The 10,056-nt window shown below is 41.9% G+C and overlaps 1 gene segment (V, D, J or C); it reads right to left on the bottom strand.

Annotated features, from left to right (window-relative positions):
* Positions 1-311: 311 nt before the first annotated feature.
* LOC311115925 (T-cell receptor beta chain C region-like) lies at positions 312-6,496 on the bottom strand (the record flags this gene model as incomplete). The annotated part of the segment is given in 5 exons: positions 312-1,483; positions 1,782-1,888; positions 2,068-2,097; positions 2,466-2,816; positions 6,395-6,496.
* Between the last annotated feature and the right edge of the window lie 3,560 nt (positions 6,497-10,056).

The following is a 10,056-nucleotide window of genomic DNA, read 5'->3' as shown; positions in this document are numbered from 1 at the left end:
TGAAATGCTTCCTTACAATCTATCTACCATGTCTTGTGTTTATTTCAAGTGAAGTTATATCCGGTATCTGGGGTAATCTCACAAACAGTGTATCATGTTCGGTAATCTCCCACATGCTGGTGGGATTGTAAAAAAGGATTGCGTGCTATTATATGTAGAAAGAGCTTGATAATGACTTTGTATTGATTTCTGAAATGAGCTCTTTGAGGGAAATGTTTGAGTCTTCACCTTCAAGTCAGTCATAATGAGTCACTCAAGGTTTCAACATTACTAACTTCTCTTAAGTGAAAATAAGTTTCAGACAAAACATTCACATTTCCACCTTTATTATTGAGTAACAAGTGAGTATATAGTAACAATCGATGATCGAAATCCTCCAAATGTATTTTAGAAAGCTCTTTTTTACTATAGCAGTTGTCACAAAGTGCTAAAGGAAAGTGTTTACTGATAACGCAGGCTGATAAAATGACCCTTGAGCAGACTTATGATATATGCACATTATTGAAGGTGTTATTCAGAAGTGAAAACATTGACATTGGAAAGCAACATGTATTTATACTGTACACTGCTGTAATTCCTGCAACAAACATAATGCAAGAATGAACATAAACGTTGTTTTCGTAAGTTAATGGATAATTGTATTTTTTTGTCACACTTAACTCATATACACTGAGTGTACAAAACATTATGAAACCCTGCTCTTCCCATGACAGTGACTGACCAGGTGAATCCAGGTGAAAGCTATGATCCCTTACTGGTGTCACTTGTTAAATCCACTTCAATCAGTGTATATGAAGGGGAGGAGACGGGGTTAAAGAAGGATTCTTAAGCCTTGAGACATGGATTGTGTGTGTGCCATTCAGAGGGTGAATGGGCAAGACAAAATATTGAAGTGCCTTTGAACGGGGTATGGTAGTAGGTGCACAGGTTTGTGTCAAGAACTGCAACGCTGCTGGGTTTTTCACGCTCAACAGTTTCCCGTGTGTATCAAGAATTGTCCACCACCCAAAGAGCATCCAGCCAACTTGGCACAACTGTGGGAAGCATTGGAGTCAACATGGGCCAGCATCCCTGTGGAACGCTTTCGACACCTTGTAGAGTCCATGCCCCGACGAATTGAGGCTGTTCTGAGGGCAAAAGGGGGGGGGGGGGGGGGTTGCAACTCAATATTAGGAAGGCATTCTTAATGTTTTGTACACTGTGCAAACATTAATTGCAAGACTATGTTTATTGGAGATTATAAAAAACATCCTCACATGTATAGTAACTGACAGATAATAGACAGCACACCGTACATTGTGTAATCACATGAAAGACATGGGTATGTGCTTTGTCCCAAATGGCTCCCTATTCCCTATATAGTGCACTACTTTTCACCAGAGCCTTATGCGCACGCATGACGACCTCCAGTCCACTGAGCTCAGCTTCCACGGGTGGCTGGGTCTCGGTCAGTGATCAATTACATCTGTTTATCTGAGGAGAGCTGAATGAGACACAGAGATACAGGTTAAAGACAGTATGGTGTCTGTATTTTAAACACAGAGATACAGGTTAAAGACCGTATGCGGCCATTTTAGAAACGTTGTTAGCACAAAGCTAGCCTGGTTCCGGATCTGTTTGTGCTGTCCTGCCAACTCCTACAGTGTATCATTGTCACGCCGACCATAAGAGTTGGCAAGACAGCACAAACATATTTGGGACTCATCTAAGCACAAGGCATAGATTGAGGAAGAGAGAGAGGGGTGAGTGGATGTCCCTCATCATAGCTGCAGTGAACTCACCTGAAGCTTCCAGATCAGAACCATGACGACCAGTCCATAGAAGGTACTCTTAGCGATGAAGACGCTGTAGGCCAGCTTGGCAATCAGGGTGCTGTTCACGTAGTACTCTGCAAGGAAAATAATACATTTAAATGACCTTGATTAAGAGGGCGTCAGGTAATATCGTTCCGCGGATTACGCATGAATAAATGTGATAGTATTGTAAACAGTATTAACTATAGGTTATATGTGTACCATGTATTTGTCACGAACAATAAGTAGCTCAGTCTAGAATGGGAAAATGTACCTGCAGTCATCCCACCATCACCACCTGGACCTGAAAGAAACAAAGGAGTGTTTTAGATTACACAGGCTAGTGTACATCATAGTTCTACACAGGCTAGTGTACATCATAGTTCTACACAGGCTAGTGTACATCATAGAGCTACACAGGCTAGGGTACATCATAGTTCTACACAGGCTAGGGTACATCATAGTTCTACACAGGCTAGTGTACATCATAGTTCTACACAGGCTAGTGTACATCATAGTTCTACATAGTCCAATGCTATAGAGAAGCGTACTACTTGACTAAACACTTCACTAGAAAATGCCAAAAAAAAGAGAATCATACTATTGTAGTTCAACGAAACCTGTTTCTTCTCATAAACAAAGACAGAGTTTTAGTTCATAATTTGGCAATACCTTCTTCTCCGTTAATGTGATCTGTCTCATTTCTGCTAACGGTCCGATTGAAGAACTCGACGATGCAGGTGAATTTGTTGGAGGGCTTGTTCCAGTCCTTGGCTGGGACTCTCAGTCTGCTGGTGATACTGTAGAATATCCCATCTTTATCCCTCAAGGCCTTGTTGTCGGTCCCTACTCCATCAGTGATGGCGCCTCCATTAAACTGCCAGAACACAGTGACATGGTCGGGGTAGAATTCGGTGGCCACACACACCAGAGTCTTCTTCTTCTTCTTGTTTCTAGCCTCACACTCCTTCGTGGAGGGTGGAAGGACTTTCACTGTGGGTTCTTTGACATTGATGTTTGGGTCTGCAGGGAGGAAATAAAAGAAGGTTTAACCTTTAACAATCAATCAATGGCTCTGTTGGTTGTTGACATCACACCTGAACCATACATAAATGCCACCTATAAAATGGTCCTGTCTTTCTCCTTCTATAAAATGGTCCTGTCTTTCTCCTTCTATAAACTGGTCCTGTCTTTCTCCTTCTATAAACTGGTCCTGTCTTTCTCCTTCTATAAACTGGTCCTGTCTTTCTCCTTCTATAAACTGGTCCTGTCTTTCTCCTTCTATAAACTGGTCCTGTCTTTCTCCTTCTATAAACTGGTCCTGTCTTTCTCCTTCTATAAACTGGTCCTGTCTTTCTCCTTCTATAAACTGGTCCTGTCTTTCTCCTACCATAAACTGGTCCTGTCTTTCTCCTTCTATAAACTGGTCCTGTCTTTCTCCTTCTATAAACTGGTCCCGTCTTTCTCATTCTTGACAGTAACGTCAAGGCAACATGAACCACCAAATTCTGTGTCCAGACAAGCACATAACAACACAGCATTTCATTCAGCAGCTCAGAGTGAACCACTTTGTGACCAGCTGCCAAAGGCATTGTCAAGACCGTAGAACATGAAAGCTGTAACATGTGATTATCACAGTATTTTTACAGCACTCTTACGGTATCCTTACCCAGAACTGTTAGCTTCGTTCCCTCTCCAAAGTAGGCAGCATACCCACCAGAGCACACCACATACTCACAGACAGAAAACCAGGCTGATGCTAGCTAGCAAGTACTGTATTTCAAAGGGGGTAATACTGTATTTGCTGTAGTTTGTCTTTAGCAAAGGGGGTAATACTGTATTTCAAAGCATGTTTATGTCGACAGAGCTGAACTCACTTCCTCCGTTAGCTCTATTCACGGGACTGAAACAAACCTATGTATTTTCCCCCTCCTGAATATTTGCACGCTCAACTAATGTACCAAAGCGATCAACTAGAATTCAATCCATTATTACAAATTATTTCAATATTGTGTATAAATACTTTAAAGAGGCGAATCTCTTACCTAGAACAGTGAGTCTGGTTCCTGGACCAAACTCTGCCTTATCCGTGTTCCACAGAGAGACAGCATACTACACACGACAGGCTCTGGATCATGACCCAGTTCTGCCACAGTTCTACTACTTTCCTTGGTCTGAACTATTAAATGGTTTCTTCAAACTGATGTAACACCATATAGATTCATGCAAACCAACGTCTCGGGAGGAGGATTTTCAACATTCTTTTACACGTATCTATAAAAAAAAAATAGATCTGGTTCACACGTGTTTAGAAATAAGCCAAAGTCTCTGTCATGAACAGAGACATCTCTATATGGGTCGTACATCTATAAGCGTCTATGCACATTTAATCGTCAGGTTTCTCAGCCAGAAGTGTGAGTTTGGTGCCGCTGCTGAGGAATGCCCGGTTGTAGTTGACGCTGATTCACGGCTACAGAAAGATCCCTCCTGTCACCACTCTGGCAGAGTCTGGCTAAATACACCCTAATGTGCTGCTGTTACAATGGTTTTGGTGCTATTCTATGAAACATTTCTACATCACGAGATAAATGACACCTACAGCATCAGATCAAATCATCATCGTTGTTTTTTTTTGCCTTACCTTAGACGGTTGTTTTTTGCCTTACCTTAGACTGTTGTTTTTTGCCTTTCCTTAGACTGTTGTTTTTTGCCTTTCCTTAGACTGTTGTTTTTTGCCTTTCCTTAGACTGTTGTTTTTTGCCTTTCCTTAGACTGTTGTTTTTTGGTATTTTTTCTTCTTTAGGAGGTAGATCAGCTTTAATATTGTAGATGGATTGTAACTTCCATCAATGTAATTGTCTGCATCACTTTCAATCCCCCATATGTTTTTTTTCTCTCGCATATATATATATATATACATACATATCCTTAAAAAATATATATATTTCCCTTTATTACTTTCCAACCCCACCATCCCCTCCCTAATTGGAGTAAACTAGTGAACAACAATGCTTAGGCCTCTACTTCATGCTTATACATACTATATACATTTCATGGACACAGTCAATAATTATATTTTGTTTGTTTTTACTCCTGAACTTCCTCCGATCATTTTCGCATGTCTTACACTAGTTATCTTGTTGTACCTTAGACTGTTCCGTCTTGTTCTATTGCCATAGTAAGCCTGTGTGTTGAATCTCACCGCTCCTAACAGAGCTGATAACTAGAACCATGGGAGCTGTAGACTGGGTCTGGGCATGGAGCCAGACCACTTTATACCTCAATACCATGTTAGGGGAACATAACTGATGCTTTTACTGCCATCCAGTTACATTAAAATATACTCTCTTAGTTAAAAAAAATAACAGATTAAGATGTATAGTAAAATTATATGGTTTTATGTTGCAGAATATTTTACGTTTTGTCCATGCTATTCCCTTATGTACATTTGTACTAACATTCGGTAGTAGATTTTCTTACCCAAAACGGTGAGTTTGGTGCCGGCTCCAAAGTATGCTTCCGAGTATGAACACAGAGCGACGAGGCTGTATCATAAAGTATCCAGCTCTGACTGGGACTCTGGACTTTCTCAACCTTTGTTACTCTGTTACAAGGACATTCAAATACTCTTCACAGTAACTCAGCTACAGGTATCATCTAAATCATAACCAAATACATTATTTTGACTCTTTTTCTAATGAAATATAAGCGCTTTCCACCTACAGCAGTCATTAGGACACATTTCATGCCACATAAGATCAACTAAACACTGTAACCTACAGATTCTAGTCATGAGATTTAAAGGTGCACAAATCACATGTATTATTAATCCCAATCAGGTGTGAACATGATTTTATTTTGGTGTAATTTCTCACCTAGAACCGTTAACCTGGTTCCTCCACCGAAGTAAGCCTGGCCGACACCACCAGCACAGTGGATTTACTCAACCTTTATGTGACCACGTAAGGAGGACATTCAAAGACACTACACAGTCATTCTGTTACAGTACATTTCTCTAAAAATCATACAACCACATACATCATAACCACATAGATTACTGCACTTTTTTTGGTGTCATTTCTTACCTAGAACCGTTAACCCGGTTCCTCCACCGAAGTAAGCCTGGCCGGCACCACCAGCACAGTGGAACACTGCTCTAATATAGATATAGTCTCTAGCAAATGCTTTTGTCTAGAACTTTCCATCCCAATCATGACCTTTGATAACTCTATTCTCCTAATACCAACCAACACCATGTTCTTACCAGTTTAGAACACATATAGGGTGAGACAAACATACTATAATATAATACGATATCGAAACTCTCTTCTCACAAGTATGTTGTCTAACTCAAACTACACATAGGTCAAACATAGTATATGGATTACTTACCGAGAACTGTTAATTTGGTGCCTGCTCCAAAATATGCCTCATAGTTGGCACAGTGCACAGGCTTAACATCAAAAAGCATTGAGTGGAGTAACACTAGTGTGCAACTAATCTAATGTACTGAATCCACAATGAACTAAATCCTCACATCACTATACTACTAGACCACAAATAGAGACCCATTAGTTCTATCATGGTCAACATTCTCTTACCCAGAACAGTCAGTTTGGTTCCCGCTCCGAAGAACGCAGGATCATAGTTGTCACAGCGAAGACATACTGAGCAGTAATTATCCCAACCACTACTGCCTTGTTCTATGCATTTGGCATCAGAAATACTTTAGTAATACTTGCTTTTTTGTCAATCATCCATGTTTTTGTAAATAAATAATGTTCAAAATCATCAATTACATGATAAGGAAGTAGAAAGTATTTACCTAAAACAGTGAGTTTGGTTCCATTGCCAAAGAAGGCAGGTTGGGTTGAAGTCACAGTGTTTTCACAACAACCCTTTAGTTCAGCTTGACCACGGACATTTTATGATCCTCTTATTGGCAACGAAACATCTTCAGGGTTACATATTTATATATTATGAATCTTTAAGAAGTGAACTTACCTAAAACAGTGAGCTTTGTTCCATTTCCAAAGTAGGCCACATTTCCAGTGTCACATCGCTACTCTCCTATTCCAAAAATACCTCAGATATCTTTGTCATTCACCCTCGGGGGAATATGAACAGAGATACTCAGAGATACAGAGAACAGATAATACGTCAGATATCTTTGTCATTCACCCTCTAGGGAATATGAAAATCCTGTTCACTATTATTGAGCTCTTCAGCAGCATCTTTCCGGGCTCCTTAACAGTCTCCTCAATGTGTGTGAATGGGCCCCAGCCCTCTCCTGAATTGAAGTGAATGGGAGGAGGTTTTTTAATTGAAGTGAATGGAAGGAGGTTTTTATTTGAAAGTGAATGGGAGGAGATTTTGCATGGAAGTGAATGGGGGGAAGTTTTTGTATGGAAGTGAATGGGAGGAGGTTTTGTATGGAAATGAATGGGAGGAGGTTTTGTGTGGAAGTGAATGGGAGGAGGTTTTGTGTGGAAGTGAATGGGGGGAAGTTTTTGTATGGAAATGAATGTGATGAGATTTTTATACGGAAGTGAATGGGAGGAGGTTTTGTATGGAAGTGAATGGGATGTTTTTGAACGGAAGTGAATGGGAGGAGGTTCTTGTACAGAAATCAATAAGAGGAGGTTTTTATGTGGAAGTAAATGGGAGGATGTTCTGTATGGAAGTGAATGGGAAGAGATTTATGTACGGAAGTGAATGGGAGGATGTTCTGTATGGAAGTGAATGGGAGGATGTTCTGTATGGAAGTGAATGGGAAGAGATTTATGTACGGAAGTGAATGGGAGGAGGTTTTGTATGGAAGTGAATGGGACAATGTTTTTGTATGGAAGTGAATGATAAGAAGGTTTTTGTATGGAAGTGAATGGGACAAGGTTTTTGTATGGAAGTGAATGATAAGAAGGTTTTTGTATGGAAGTGAATGGGACAAGGTTTTTGTATGGAAGTGAATGATAAGAAGGTTTTTGTATGGAAGTGAATGGGAGGAGGTTTTTGTATGGAAGTGAATGAAAGGAGGTTTTTGTATGGAAGTGAATGGGATTAGGTTTTTGTACGGAAGTGAATGGGAGGAAACTTTTGTATGGAAGTGAATGGGAGGAGGTTTTTGTACGGCGTCTCTATGTGAATATATCACCGTGGCCCCCTGTCCCCACAGTGTTAGAGCATCACACAAAAACACTCATTCTCTCACGCACTTATTTTTCTTGACTCCTTCCCCCCACCCTTTCTCTCTCTCTCTATCTCTCTACCCATCTCTCCTTCTCAGTATCTGTCTGTATCAGCAGGTGTGTTGGTATGGGGGGTTACTGGAGTTGGATCCTGTTCCAAACTGACTGCTTTTATTTCTGTCAGCCGCACTAAGAAAAGCAGCAGGGAGGAAGTAGAAGGGAGGAAAGGAAGGGGACAGGTAATGTTTTGTTTCTGTTTCCTCCTAAAATGGAGTTGACGCCTCTCTAAGTCTCTAAGATGCCCCCCCCCCCCCCTCCCCTTTGCCTGACAACCCTCCCTCTCCCCCTTCCATGCAGTATCATGTGACAGTAACTGTCTGCCACAGAGCATGGCTGTCAACTCCCGGTCCTAAACTTGCAGTACCAGCTAACGTGATTGTAATTTCCATTTGATCATATCTGCTGTGGTAATAGTTTCATTATATTGTTCCATTTTGTTTGTAATAAAAGAAAACAGAAAGATGTAACATAAATCAGGGATTAATATGTATTTAGGGGGAATCTTAAATGTGTTCTCTTTTTGAATCATATCTCAAGTCATGGAATTTAATTGAATCCAGGAGAGTTTAGACTTCTGGATTGATTTATGTGTAATCCAACATTTAACCTCCAGAGGTCAGTGTATGATCATCTCTTAGAAACTTCTCCCTTTTTAATCGAAGAGTTTCATTTGATACAAGGGTAGGCCTACATACCAGGTACACCTGGATGACAGTCAGACAGTCAGAGAAACACCCATATACTGTTTGTTATATATATCTTTGAAACTGTAGAAGCACTGACTTGGCCTGCAAGTAAGAGGACACAGACTCTGCTGTACTGGTTGGCACCTGTACTCTCCTACCTCATAGGATCAGTTACCTGATGCCAAAACAATAACTAAAGGATGGTTTAATGTCAGGTTATAAGAACACAACACCATCAAATTAGAGATATCAACCACACTAGCTGAGCTACCCCCCCAGAGATATCAACCACACTAGCTGAACTACCCCCCCAGAGATATCAACCACACTAGCTGAACTACCCCCCACCCAGAGATATCTACCACACTAGCTGAACTACCCCCCCCCCCCCCAGAGATATCAACCACACTAGCTGAGCTACCCCCCCCTCCCACCCAGAGATATCAACCACACTAGCTGAACTACCCCCCCAGAGATATCAACCACACTAGCTGAGCTACCCCCCCCCTCCCACCCAGAGATATCAACCACACTAGCTGAACTACCCCCCCAGAGATATCAACCACACTAGCTGAACTACCCCCCCCCCAGAGATATCAACCACACTAGCTGAGCTAACCCCCACCCAGAGATATCAACCACACTAGCTGAACTACCCCCCCAGAGATATCAACCATACTAGCTGAACTCACCCCCCTAGAGATATCAACCACACAGCTGAACTACCCACCCCCCCAGAGATATCAACCTCACTAGCTGAACAACTCCCCCCAGAGATATCAACCACACCAGCTGAACTACCCCCCCAGAGATATCAACCACACTAGCTGAACTACTCCCCCCCAGATATATCAACCACACTAGCTGAACTACCCCCCCCCTAGAGATGTCAACCTCACTAGCTGAACAACTCCCCCCAGAGATATCAACCACACTAGCTGAACTACTCCCCCCCAGATATATCAACCACACTAGCTGAACTACCCCCCCCCCCAGAGATATCAACCACACTAGCTGAACTACCCCCCTCCCAGAGATATCAACCACACTAGCTGAACTACCCCCCTCCCAGAGATATCAACCACACTAGCTGAACTAACCCCCCCCCCCCAGAGACATCAACCACACTGGCTGAAATAACCCCCCCCCCCCCCCCAGAGATATCAACCACACTAGCTGAACTACTCCCCCCCAGAGATATCAACCACGCTAGCTGAAATACCCCCCCTAGAGATATCAACCACACTAGCTGAACTACCCCCCCAGAGATATCAACCACACTAGCTGAACTACCCCCCCAGAGATATCAACCACACCAGCTGAACTACCCCC

The sequence above is a fragment of the Coregonus lavaretus genome (assembly GCF_964263955.1).
Source record: "Coregonus lavaretus genome assembly, contig: HAP1_SCAFFOLD_5084, whole genome shotgun sequence".
Lineage (NCBI taxonomy): Eukaryota > Metazoa > Chordata > Actinopteri > Salmoniformes > Salmonidae > Coregonus > Coregonus lavaretus.
This window is presented reverse-complemented; position numbering and strand designations above follow the sequence as displayed.